The sequence below is a fragment of the Coptis chinensis genome, chromosome 4, assembly GCF_015680905.1.
Source record: "Coptis chinensis isolate HL-2020 chromosome 4, ASM1568090v1, whole genome shotgun sequence".
Classification (NCBI taxonomy): Eukaryota; Viridiplantae; Streptophyta; class Magnoliopsida; order Ranunculales; family Ranunculaceae; genus Coptis; species Coptis chinensis.
Genome location: NC_141459.1, coordinates 75458590 through 75471764, shown reverse-complemented (window position 1 = coordinate 75471764; position 13175 = coordinate 75458590).

Genomic DNA, 13175 nt, shown 5'->3' with positions numbered 1-13175 from the left:
GGATAGCTATTAATGGAGCAAACATTATCTTGCTCGATTGTTGTTGTTCATAGGCTTAGAGGACAATAGGAGTCGTGGTGCTCGGGACTCAAACAGAAATTACATGGGTTGGAGTTGACATTCATGACGGGATAGGCTTTTGTTGAATAGAAATAGCCTCTACCTTTTTAGTTAGAGATTCGATTAAATTTTAAGTTCGGATCGGTTTCATCTCAAACATACCGGGCGCCTTAACTATTGAAGAAGAACTAGCAGAGCAGGATATCATCACTACCCCCCCCCCCAATTATTATCAAGGCTTTAGTTTGATCTTCTAAAAAATTTGTAAGCCTCCCGAGGCTCCTTTACTTAGGAAACTACCCCCATTCATTATGTCAAGGACTTGTTTATGGTGGTGTAGAAGTCCTTTGAAAAAGGCACTAACTAACGGTCTTTTCGCGAAGGTTATGATGTGGACACTATATAAGGAGATCGGTGAAACGATTCCAAGCCTCAAAAATGATTCATGAGGATTTTGTCGAAAAGAAATGAATCTTGGAAAGCATCTCATCCGCCTTTAGGGGTGGCTAAAAATATTCCATAAACAACCGAACAAGTTTAGCCCACGAAGTCAAATTAATTAGGCTTTGGGCAGTTAACCAAGACGCCGTCTTATCGGCTAAGGTGAAGGGAAATACCCTCAGTTTAATTTGTTCCGCACCAACCGTAGGATGGTGGAATGTTGTAAGGACTTGTTCAATCCTACGCATGTGTTGATAAGGTTTTTCATGGTCTAAACCATGAAAAACGGGTAACAAATTAAATATGTTTGGGGGGATTCAAAAATCCCCCACTGAGTCTGCTAGAATGATGCAAGATTTAGGGCTATCGCTCAAGGCTTTGTAAAAGTCGGAGAGAGGAGTCTCTCTTTCTTCAGCCATTATGTCAGGTGTGGTGTGTGGAATAGTAGCTAGAGGTGTAATGATTGGTATACTAGATAGACGTGTTTGTTGACGTTGACGGTTAATTACGTTCGGTGTTTTTCTTCGGCCAGACCTTAATCTCATGCAAGTCTAAGTCTAAACACGACAACACTCCAAACAATCTTGATATACTAGTATAAACCTCTAACTGGAGATGCGAGGTGTGGAAGAAAAGAGTACCGAATGCCCCTTGCTTCGCTTTACTTAATAGCGCCTTGTTTACGCGTGATCGTGTGTATAACAAGTTAGAACACCGAAAAACTTGAAGAAATGGAAAGTTTGAAACAAACCCGAGGAAATCGGAAATTTCAGCAGAGAAGCAGCGCCTGTTTGGGCACAAAAGCCCGTGTAACTTCAAGTTATAGTGTTTGAGCTGGTGGTCGGCGCGGTTCGGTTTGCCAGCAGTTTCAGTGGTTCCAGCGCTTGAAGCAAGTGCGCTCTGTTTTGGACAAAAGCGCCCGTGTAATTTTTCTAGGAACTTTTCAATGCTGAAACGGACAACCACAGTATGAATCAAACAAGGGTGGGTGGGTTTAATGGGACTTTAAAATGACTAATTATACTATGAAACCAAAGCTAAAGGGAACTAAGATGGCAGCGGGGCCATTTGATAAACGTCAAAAGAGAGTAGTTTTACCAATGACTAAAGCTCGCGAGAACTCTAAACGCTAGTAAAACTAGAACTATTTTCGTGTATCTAATTTATCAAAGTTTTCTACTCTCAATCAAATTAAGATATAGTGGAGTAGGAAGTTCGTTCCACTCCTAGTTCTTTAGCATGCGATGGTTTCGTGTCAACTAATCAATCATAAGTCTAGTGAGAGATTTACGAGGGGAATTCTATATTACGAGGTGAATTCAATTAGCAAGTTACGAATAAGGAAATGATAGAATGCTAAAGGTTTGAATCTAGATAAAGAATTAAAGGGAATTGAATCCACCTTAACTTGACTTAATCCTACTAAGAAAGAGTCGTCGTGATCCAAATTGAATGCTTCGCATATCAAAATAGTAATTCTAATCCCTAATTATACATGGCATTTCTACCAATTCATAACTAGCATGTGAGCGATTAAACCCATTCTCATGGTGAATTAATCGTTTCTAGAGTGGAATAACTATCACGACGATTTCCAAGTTTAACAAAGATCAAGCTTCATCAAGGCTTCTTCAACCCCTCTAATGGAGGTTTAGCCTTGATTCATACAACTATCATTTCCCATTGAATTAAAACTAGACATCATATAAAAATTCTATCTTTATACAATTTGTCTAAACAATAATTGAAATCTTAGGTAATAACTGGGAAATGAATAACAAGTAATAAAGGAATTTAGATCTAAACAATTGTAAATGACAAAATCGAAATGAACAAGAATCTACTATTTTATTTATCTAATCGATGAAGAACAATGATTTAAGAGTTTAATCTAAAACAAGAATTGAATTGAAACTAAACTTAATTAAAAACAATTAAAACTAGATCTAGAATTATCTATAGTTTAGGTCTAATTAGCTACCATTAACAAAGAGCTAAGCTTTTGTTTTTATATGCTTCAGATCCAAAAATCGTGCATGGGCTTGGAGCCATGTTTTGGGCTGGAAAATCGGGCCCAAAACCCAATTCTTTTAGTCCGGAAAGGGCTCTTCAGCTGGATTTGGCTTTAATAGACTTTTTGTCCACTTCTGCTCCTCTGATTGGGTCAAGACTTGGGCCATTAGAAAGCTCTTCCCGAGACGGTCGTTTTGACATAAGGTAGACCCAATTCCGAGGTCTGAGTCCAAAGATACGGCCTTCAGAAGTTCTGCTGACTTTGTGTGTTGTTTCTGCCCGCGTTGACTTTGACTTCTTAGCTTTTACCGGGCTTTAGAAAGGCTTTGTCTCCTTGAATCTTGGCCTTTATCACAGAACTTCTTAGCAACCAATCCTTGCTCCTTTATCTCGCCAAAGTAGCACATTTCTGCACATAATTGACTTTACTGCCTAGAATACATAAAAATACGCGTAATCAGTGTTAACTCTTATTTATTACTCACATAATTGGTCTAAAAGTATGATTATTAAGGGGTTAAAACTACAGTTTTGGGCTCTTATCATCTCCCATTAGCCTTCAAAGCCATTTAGCAACTATTCCAAGACCCATATTATCTATATAAAGGTCTGCATAATCATATACCATTATTCAGTGTTTGGTCCTCATACACTATGTAAGGAGGATTTCCCGTCATTGAATAAATGACACGTGTATGGGAAATAATCTAAGACTATAGATGTCTAAAATGAGACGAGGACCATCGGATCAGTTCTGTGAATAAGTGATCTCGTGCTTAGCACGAGTGTTTAGTAGAGATGTGCTAGGCACGTGGCTGACCGCCTCTAAATATGACAGTTCTCCAAGTCGTTAGGAACTGATATAGATAGTTCCTTAACAGAAGGAAACTGAAGATGGCGATCTCTGATGATAAGGAAGGAATCGTGGTGACATATCGTAGGAGTTACCTTTTAAATATAATCTTCTCATACACGATGGGACATTATGATCAATAAGAAAACTTACTTCTCATAAGATATGGTCTAGATTCAGACATCCATAAGGAGAGGAATCCTAATAGGAAGGCAGAGTCCAGAGATGGAAGGGAACTCACAAGCGGTGAGGACAGTCCTAACCTTAGGACTCTCGTAGCTCTTCCTATATAAACCATAGGGATTCGCTCTTAGGAACTACGAAAAATAGGGTTTGATTCTCCAAAATAAACAAGAATATACGTAGGTAGCCTCCAGTCGGTTCAACCCTGAGCTCATAATCATCTAATCTCTTCTCTACTCAGTCAAAGCTTCTGGATCACAAGGCATAGAGGAAAATCAAGGGATACTCGGAAACTCCCCTACATCTTTTGGCGCCCTCTGTTGGGACGAAAGCAGGTAAACATTTGATCGAACGATTGATTTAGTTTAAAAACTCTTACCATTGTGATGGCATGAGCAAAGAAAACAAAGGGTGGCACTACCATGTGCAGCATCGCCGTGAGAGAAGAATATCACGAGATACCTAAAGGGGGGGAGAATGTCGGTCACCATGACGAGAATAACCACCTCCAAAGACCTATGACCAGCACCGATAGACCAGCTGCTCCCGGTGTAAGCCCCAGGAATAATGCTTAAGAGGAGCGTCAAGATGGTGAGAATGTTGTCATCACCAACTCAGAGTCTTTTTAGGCAAGTTAGGCAGTACAGGCTCTGGAACAACAAAGAAGCAATCTTGAATGAGAAGTATAGCTGCTGAGGCATTTGTATCAATATGACACAAGGAAGGAGCCACTCATCGATCTTGATGATGACGACCTTCCAGAAGGTGGTCATACAAAGAACCCAAGGCGTGGGGGACCCAGCTCGATGCGAGACATCTGAGTCGGAATATGGCAACTCAAATGAGGACTCAGATATGGCATCCGAACTAGTGTCAAGTGACCAAGATCGTGATGTCGACCCTAGACACAGGAAAAGAGCTCAGACCAAGAAGCATTCCACCAAAGAAGCTGCATAGGAAACTGAGAAGAATGACCTGATATGTCAGATGCATCGGATGACAGGCAAGGGAAGAAAAATGTAAGACTCCCTTGTTCAATCCGCCATAATGAGGGCAAGCAGATCTCCTTTCGTATCTCAAATAATGAGAAAGCCTTACCCTCGTGGTTATCGACAACCGAAGTTTAGTGTCTTCAATGGCAAGTCAGATCCGGTAGATCACGTATTTAGATATCGAGCAACTATGGGACAATATGAAAGATATGACCACGTCATATGTCAAGAGTTCAAAACTTCCCTGTCTGGATCTACGCTCCAATGCTACCACAGGTTACCTGAGTGACAGATCAGGTCCTCAATAGAAATATTTAGGACCTTCATAGACAGGTACTCGTGTAATAAGCACCAACCAAAGCGGATCAACGCATTGTTCAACATCAAGAAAAAGGACGGTGAAGCATTGAGGTCATACTTGCAATGATTCATGGAAATTTCAATCTAGATAGAGTCTTGCAATGAACAGACTTCCATAATAGCTTTCAAACAAGGGTTGGATGAAAACAACGCCTTATTTGGATCCCTCTCTAGGAAACCACCCCATGATTTAGAGGAACTCCTAGACAGGGTTGAGACTCATGCAGGGTGGGAGGAGGATGTCCTGAACAGACGTCAGGAAGTAAAAAAGGCTAGTCGAGCAGCTCTTGTGGCCCCTCGAAAAGGGAACTCTTCCACTCAAAAGCCTAAAATAGACCGTAATCGAGGTCGCCAAAGGGCTGAATCCCCATCAAAGGGACGGATGCCCAGAGGATAGTACCATAATGTAAGCAGTAGCGTAAATGGAAAACCACATAAAAAACCACGAGTGAAAGGAACTGAAGAGCTCTTCCCTCGCTGGATAGAAACTTCACCCCTTTGAACAAAATGCCAGATGAGGTCCTAGACTCGATCAAGAATCATAGTTACCTCACATGGCCATCTCCGCTTAAGCCAGGCTCCTTGGGTACCAGAGACCAAAGGACCTACTACAAGTTTTATAAAAGTAAGGGTCACAGCACCAGAGCCTGCAAGACCCTGAAAAATAAACTACAAGATCTGATTGAAAGGTGGTATTTGAAGCAGTTTGTAGCACACGAATAGGCGAACGTAGTATAGCCTGAGGAGATCAGTACGTCAGTTCAGGATCCCTTAGGAACTGGACCTCTCAATGGTCGCCTCTAGCTAAATATGATTTTCAGAAAGGCCAGCAAACGAAGTGGGCAGGTCACTGAAAAGGACGTGCGATATCAAATATGCATCGCCAAGCAATGAGGATCATGAACAGCTAACTGACTACGGGTGCACAGGTGAACACGGTACCCCACAAAGATCCGTTTATCCTCTTCACTGAGGCCGACTGTTGTTATATCCAAAGCCCACATGAAGATGCACTTGTTCTGACACTCCCTTTTAGAGATTATGATTTACATCGCATATTGGTTGATCTAGGCAGCTCAGCAGATGTGCTATACTATGACGCATTCAAGAAGCTGCAGATTCCTGATTTTGAGATAGTCGCTACCAACTCCAACCTATATGGATTTAGTGGGGACAAAGCTCTGACAGTTAGGGAGATCCAACTACTCGTAGCTACTAGTCCAGTAACTCTCATCATAAACTTTGTTGTGGTAAAAGCTAATACACCCTATCACATGATCTTGGACAGGACTTGGCTGCATAGACTCCGAGCTGTTCCCAGCACCGATCAGGTCCAATGCGATAAAAGCCAAAGTTGAAAAACTAAAGGCAGCTAATTTTGTTAGGGAGATCAATTTCCCCACCTAGATCTCTAATATTGTCCCAGTACAAAAGAAGAATGGGTTATGGAGAATATGTATCGACTTCACGGATCTAAACTGCGCATGTCCAAAAGACAGTTACCCTCTACCGCAGATTGACAAATTGGTATATGCGACGACTGGACATGAACTGTTATCTTTCACAGATGGGTCATCTGGCTACAACCAGATCCCATTGCACGAGGAAGGAATACAAGCACTAAGTTTCATTGAACCGAGGATGGCCTCGCATCGTTATCGTCATGCCATTCGGACTGAAAAATGCGAGGGCCACGTATCAGTGCTTGGTGAACAAAATGTTTAAAAGATTGATAGGAGACATTGTGGAGGTGTATGTAGACGATCTTCTGATCAAGAGTCTAAAATGGGGATCGATCATCTCTCCCACTTGAAACGTGCATTTGACGTTCTCCGAGAGTATCGCATGAAACTCAACCCTGCGAAATGTGCTTTTGTTGTATCATTAGGCAAGTGTTTAGGGTATCTGGTTACTAAGCGAGGAATCAAGGCAAACCCAAATCAAATCCGGGCGCTCATAGAAATGCCTTCACCTAAGAATATGAAAGAGGTTCAAAAAGTAACAGGCAAGTTAGCATCTCTGAACAGGTTCATCTCCAAGAGTTCAGACAAGTGCAAACCTCTATTTTAGTTACTTAGAAAAAATACCTCCTTTGCATGGACAGAAGAATGCAAAAAGCATTCAATCAACTCAAAACATACCTGGGGGCACCACCAATCCTTTCCAAACCAATTAAGGGAGAAGTTTTGGGTCTTTATCTCTGTTCGTCTGACTACGGTATCAGTTATGTACTGATATGTGTGGATGAAAAGAAGGTTGAAAAACCTGTCTATTTCTTGAGCCAAACGCTCCTACCAGTAGAAACAAGATATCCTAAACTCGAAAGAGTCATTTTAGCCCTTGTTTTTGCAGCAGAGAAGTTACGATTATACTTCCAATCCTATACTATCAGGGTAATTACATAATACCAGTTACGATCAGTTCTGGAAAGGCCAAACAAGTCAGGGAGGTTAGCTAAGTGGCTTGTGCAACTGTCAGAATATGATATTATCTATGTTCCACGAATCTCAGAGAAAGGTCAGGCACTAGTAGAATTCTTGGGAGATTTCCCAATGACCTACACTGGGTACGACTCAATAATCCCCAGTTCAGATGAGGGCATCCTGCCTGAACCTCCAAATGCCTGTCCAGACCCATGGGAGTCGAGCTCCGGATGGCGACTGTTTGTGGATGGGTCTTCAAATGACAGAGGTGCATGAGTGGGAGCTGTGTTAGTTACTCCTGACAACATGCGATTGGAGAAATCCATCCGATTAGGTTGGAACGCCTCTAACAATGAGGCAGAATATGAGGCGACACTTACTGGCCACATAATGGCTCTCGACTTGGGCCTAACACACCTCACAGTGTTTAGTGACTCACAGCTAGTTGTGTTTCAAGTTGATGGAGGATATGAGGCCAGAGATGAGCGAATGGCCAAATACCTAGAACTGGTAAGGGGTCTTCAAGGCAAGTTTGAGAATATTTAGTTCTATTAGCTACCTCGATCAGAAAATTGACACGCAGATGCTTTGGCATATGTTGCCTCGATGTTGGGCAGCAGTGAGTCTCGTTCTATCCCAATAGAGTTCCAAGAGAAATCCAGCATCCAAGAACTCACAGTTACAACAATTTGTCTTATTCCATCCATCACTTCAAATTGGATGGATCCATACAAGTCCTACCTCAAAGATGGGACGCTCCCTGAGGAAAAGAATGTAGCAAGGCGTCTGCTTGCAAAGATACAAAAATACAACCTCATTGAAGATGATCTGTACAAGAAGTCTTTTCTGGGACCTCATCTCAGATGACTCTCCCCAGACCTTTTTGAACAGGTTATGTGAGAGATTCATGAAGGAATTTATGGCAACCATGCTAGGGGCAGAACACTAGCTCTCAAGATCCTAAGGCAAGGATACTTTTGGCCTTACATGTAAAAGGATGCACAAGTTTTTGCCTGCAAATATGAAAAGTGTTGACGATATGCTCCACTTATCCATGCTCCAGCAACGAAACTGCACCCATTGGCCAGTCCATGGCCATTTGCACAATGAGGAACTGACATTGTAGGAACTCTACCACCGGCTCTCGACAATGTCAAATTCTTACTGGTCGCAACAGATTACTTCACCAGGTGGATAGAAGCAGTTCCCCTGGTCTTCATTCGAGAACAGGATGTCAGAAAGTTCATTTGGAACAACATTGTCTATAGGTTTGGCATACCCAAAGTTATCATCTTAGATAATGAGCAACAGTTCGCTGGGGGATTGGTCGCTGAACTGTGTGAAGAGTTTCACATTATCTATCTATTTTCAACTCCAAGGTATCCGCAAGGCAACGGCCAGGCTAAAGCCTCTAATAGGGTTATTTTGGATAACATGAAGGGTAAACTAGATGACGCCAAAGGTTTATGGGTTGAGGAAATACCTAAGGTCCTATGGGCATATCGAACTACACCCAGACGGTCAACTGGTGAATCCCCATTTCACTTACCTACGAAACTGAAGCTGTCATACCTCTTGAACTGGTAGCTCCCACTCAGAAATCTGACATTGTGCACACCCTAGACAATGAGGAATTGTTATGCAGAGAAATGGTTCTCTTAAATGAAAAAGAGAAGGTGTTGCACTACGCTAATCTGCCAATCAGTAGATTTTGAAAAGATCATACGACAAGAGAGTCCGGATTCGATCTTTCAAATTTGGGGATCTGATTCTGGCTGAGATCCCAAAGCCCAATGACAAGCTTGGGCCCAACTGGGAAGGACCATACATCATTGACAAGGTTGGTAGAACTGGTTTTTACTACCTATGTACTGTTGAAGGAGACGTTCTAGTCAAACCATGAAACGCACAGCACCTTCGCAAGTACTATCAGTAAATTATTATTATATATTTCTTTATGCATTGTTTACTCCTCTCCATGTCATCAATAAAGTTCTCCACATTTCCATCGAATTTCTTCCTTGCATCAGTTCTTTATTTATGATCCACACTGGACTAAGCCTTTAGGGAATTATCTTCTCACTATCTGTTCAAGAATATTGTATACCAATTTACTTTAGAACCAGTGATACTGAGTGTGGGAAAGTTGAACTGTATGCTAGTTCCTTTCACATCCCCACACAACTGGAACTGTACGCCAGTTCTTTCAAACTACGATTATCCATGATAGGTTAAGCCTTTAAGAAATATGACCACACTAACTGTTCAGTAAACTGTATGCTAGTTTGACTTGGAACAAGAGATAGTGTTCTTGAGAGCCTGAACTGTATGTTAGTTCCTAGAGCTCTCAATACATCCAATATAGGGGTTGATGGGAAGATCTGGGTTGGATCTAGATCCTAGCACACAATCATTGTCCTGGAACTATATCGGCATGATGGCGCTGAGGAAGACTCCCCCACTGCTGTTCGGACGATAACCTATTTATTTTTTAAATAAATAAGACCTGTCGTTATGAAACACAGGGTTGTGCTCATGGCACCAAGTTACTTTCGCAAAGACATGTCTCTACTACGATCAAACTCTTAATTACAGTTAACTTAAATGGCTTCCATGATATCCTGATCAGATTCTGGTTATGCCTCATTTTAATCTGTTTAGCCGACTAGGTCACCTATTGTTGTTCCAAATGAAATTTGGGGGCATCAGGGGTAGAGTATGCATAGTAACATATGTCATATAACAGAAAATGCTATAAATGTATGCATAAACTAGAAGAGCTGCAGAGTTCAATAAGTAAGTAGTATGCATGCATAAACTAGAAGAACTCCAGAGCTCAGTAAGTAAAATAGTATGTGAGCTACATAGCTCAATATTACAGACCCATAGAATAATTGTTTAAAAATAATTGTTTATGTGAATCATCAATTGAAAGGCTTATGAAGCAGAGGTAGAATCAAACTTTGGTTCACCATCAGTGCTTGCTGCTGCACCATCGTCAAGAACTCTTGTTTCACTTTCAAGAACATACTGTGTGGTTGGATTAGCTAGAATGGTTGAAGGCTGAACAGAACACTGACCTGAAGCTGGAACTGGAACAGGAAAAAAAGGAAGTTGAACGCAAGGCATGTCATCATCGGTGTCTTCTTCAGAAGATGAGGAGGTATCAGGCATAAGTTTTTCCTGGATAGCTGAGATACTGGTGTCTAGATCAGGAAACAAGATGAAAGGGTTGGTCACTCGCCCCTGATCATCCAACTGAGAGACATATCCAGTACCCTCAATCGCCTCCTCAAACTTAACTTGTTTAGCTGCATTGAATGATTCTTCAGAAACATCAAGCACTCTCAGAGCAAAGCGACTGGCATTTTCAGCTGACCTCTTCTTCATCTCCTTCACCACTTGAGAATATAACTCAGAGATCTCCACCAAGAGGTTACCAGCCTTCTTATCAGAGCGAAGACGTTTCTCTTTTAGAGCCCTCTCATAGCCCGACATGACCTCATTTGCATGGGCAATGGCTTGGCCAAGGGTCCTCATCTTGGTGTTCCTATGGTGAAGTTCCCCTTGGACCTTGTCATGTTTTGCTTGCAGGGTGGTGAAGTGGGCGCGCAGTTCCAAGAACTTCACTTTCCAAGTGGCTGCATCAGCATCTCCTTTTTGGGCTTTCTCCAGAGAGCTCCGAAGGTTGGAGATAGTGTCTCTCATATTCTTGAAGCCAGTATCAGACTTCTTCTCTTTCGCCAAGAGCTGGTCAACCTAAATCTGCAGCTCTGCAATTCTCTTCTCAGCAGCCTCTTTCGCCCAAATCAGCTTATCGGTAGCCATGTCATTAGTGGATGTATCGGCGGAGGCCGCAAAGATGGGTTCTTTCATGGCCAAAAAGTTATTCACTAACTGGAGAAGAATATAGGATATGTAAGTAACACAATGTGAAAAACCGAACATTGAACAGAGAAGAAAGTTTTACCTTGGCAAGGTGAATAGCAAATTGGCAAAAAGACAGGTCCAAGGTCCCGGCTATGTTGGCTTCAGCCTTGTCAACAGAAAGTCGCGCAGCTTCTAGAACTCCAAGCGCGATATCAACATCTTTAACAGAGTCACTACAAGAAAAAAGGCTTTATATCACTGTTAAAAACTGTCACAAAAAGTCTTTTGTCACTGTTTTTTTTTTTCCAAAACCGTGACGGAGTGAGAGTCATTTATTTTTTTTTCCCAAAACCGTCATTTATTTTGGATAAGCCTATATCCACCTCATAAAACCGTAACAAACACTTAAAAATAGTCACAAAAAAACATATCGTTTGTGACGGTTCTAACAAACCAGTAATGTAATCATCTTGTAACGGTCACAAAAAGGACAACTATTCATGACAGTTTGGTTAAAACCGTGATAAATATATATTTTGTTTAAAAAAAATATCGAATACACGTGAAAACATACCTCACATGGAATTGGACCTGTAATAAGCCACTCTGAATATTGTCCATTATATTTCAAGTAGCATTCATAAAGTGCTAATTCCATTGAATTATCGGCCAATTCCCTTGGATAACCAATATATATTTGTATATTCCAAAACATAATGAAGTAAATAACACATTCCCAATGTAATACATATAAATTAAATCAGCCAAATCTAATTGAAAAAAAGAATCTAATCTTGCCCAAGTCGATCACCCACGTGTATGTCTTAAGCCTTGTGGTTGTTCTGTATCTAGTTTTCATCTTGAGAATAGTTCATAATACATTATTGGATGAACTGAACAAAGTCTATTCAAACGTCACTCCAGTATCTCCTTGTCCTTGTAGGTGTAAACCATTTTACAGACAAGATTCTTTATCTTAAACATAATAAACCAATCATATAAAATAATTGGAAAAGTTAGCAACCTATGGATAAGAATATAGCATCCCTTTAGTCACATGAATAAGAGCCATAAGTTCTATAGCCATGACATTCTGTACTTGGCTCATATATAACTAAATATATCAATTCAGAATATTCTTTAACAAATTGGATGTGAATACAATACCAGCAGAGTGTACCACCCCAGTTTTCATATTTTGACACGCTCAAGGAAACAAGAAACACCGAAGGCGACATTAATCGCTACTAGAATGCCTAGAAAGCAACTGCATTATTTCGACCCACCCTATGAAATAAGTTAAATCTAGAAAATAACCAATCAGATTTATCTGATACCGTGAATCATACCCAATGCAATGTATTACATCGATCAATCTAAAGAATCGGGGCATCATAAAGCATTTGCTAAACCAGATAATGATAATGACCCAACAGATTCCTCGGATATATTAGCACCCATGATGAAAATTGGACGAAGTTGGGGTGAAGCCGATTGATTGGATTAAAAGTGATGGACCTTCTCCACATGCCACTTTGGCATGTCACCTCTTTCCTGGTAAGATGATCAACCCTCGAACAACTGCATTAGCATTTTTCGCCCTTCATGCGAAACTTTTACCATCCTTTTATCAGTTTGCTCCACTTGGAATCTTTGTTCTCAATTCTCACATTAGCAAGAGCTCAATGTACTTTACACCGGGTGACAAAAGGACTTGGTAATGGCCCCACATGTATATACTATAACTTACTAATGTACAATGAAGAAATCACCTTTTTTTGTGTGTGATCGGTAAGGTCGAAATCATGTTGGTAATTGCTAGAAAATTACATGCCGACAACAATAGAAGGAAGCTCGGGTTCAGATCGGCATTCGCTCAGATCCTTCTTCCCTTGTCCGGAACACAATAGCAATTCATAATGTCCAATTAATATTACAAGCAATACTAAGAAATTAACCGTTAAGGCCGTCAAGATTATT